General features: G+C 28.9%; 1 non-coding gene across 1 annotated transcript; it reads left to right on the top strand.

The window, feature by feature from the left end:
• Positions 1 to 374: 374 nt before the first annotated feature.
• On the top strand, positions 375 to 480 carry LOC112619883. The gene has a single exon (XR_003118367.1). It is a non-coding gene; the product is annotated as a U6 spliceosomal RNA (small nuclear RNA).
• The last annotated feature ends 279 nt before the right edge of the window (positions 481 to 759 follow it).

Here is a 759-nt window from a genome sequence, read left to right as displayed (position 1 = left end):
TTTGATGTTGGAGTTAGTCTATAAAGCCATATTGCTGAAAAAATACATATATATATTAAAAAATACTTATATATATATATTACATATATATATATAATATATATATATTTAATTTACTACTTTAAAAAAAAACTAAGAGAGTCCTGTCAGTAAATTCATGGGCTTGCAAGCTGGGATCCCATTTGGGGAAATAACAATTTTACCACTTTAATAATGTCATGGTTTTCTTGATTCAACTTTGGCTGATTCTAATTTTTTATCTCTTCACATTAAACTCCTTTTATGGGGAAATAATTGTTTAATGTACAAATAAAATAGAGAATTTTCCATGTGCTAAATTCACAATTTATCAGACTTCAACAATAATGCATAAACTTTGCCCAGGCAGGCCAGAGATTGCATTAAAGTTGGAACTATACAGAGAAAATTAACATGGCTCCTATGCAAAGATAACAATTCATAAACTATTTTTTAGTTTTTATTGTTTCTGACTCTCTAATTCTGGATTGGAAGCCCTTTCTGTATGTTGTCTTAAAAACTGTACTCTCTATACTGTGGCATTTTCCAAACTATACTGTAATCTTAAGCATATTTTATTATAACTTTCCCACTATATTTTAAGTTCCATACAGGGACAGACTGTAATCATCTTGCTTAACATTGTATTTCCAGCAAATTAGCATAGACTTTGGCACAACCTAAGTTCTTGTTTACACATAAAGAGCTAAATGAATGAAGAAATAAAATAAGAAGTGTCCT

Source organism: Theropithecus gelada, chromosome 2, assembly GCF_003255815.1.
Source record: "Theropithecus gelada isolate Dixy chromosome 2, Tgel_1.0, whole genome shotgun sequence".
Taxonomy (NCBI): Eukaryota; Metazoa; Chordata; class Mammalia; order Primates; family Cercopithecidae; genus Theropithecus; species Theropithecus gelada.
The sequence above is the reverse complement of the archived record's forward strand: the minus strand, read 5'-3'. Positions and strand labels throughout refer to the sequence as shown.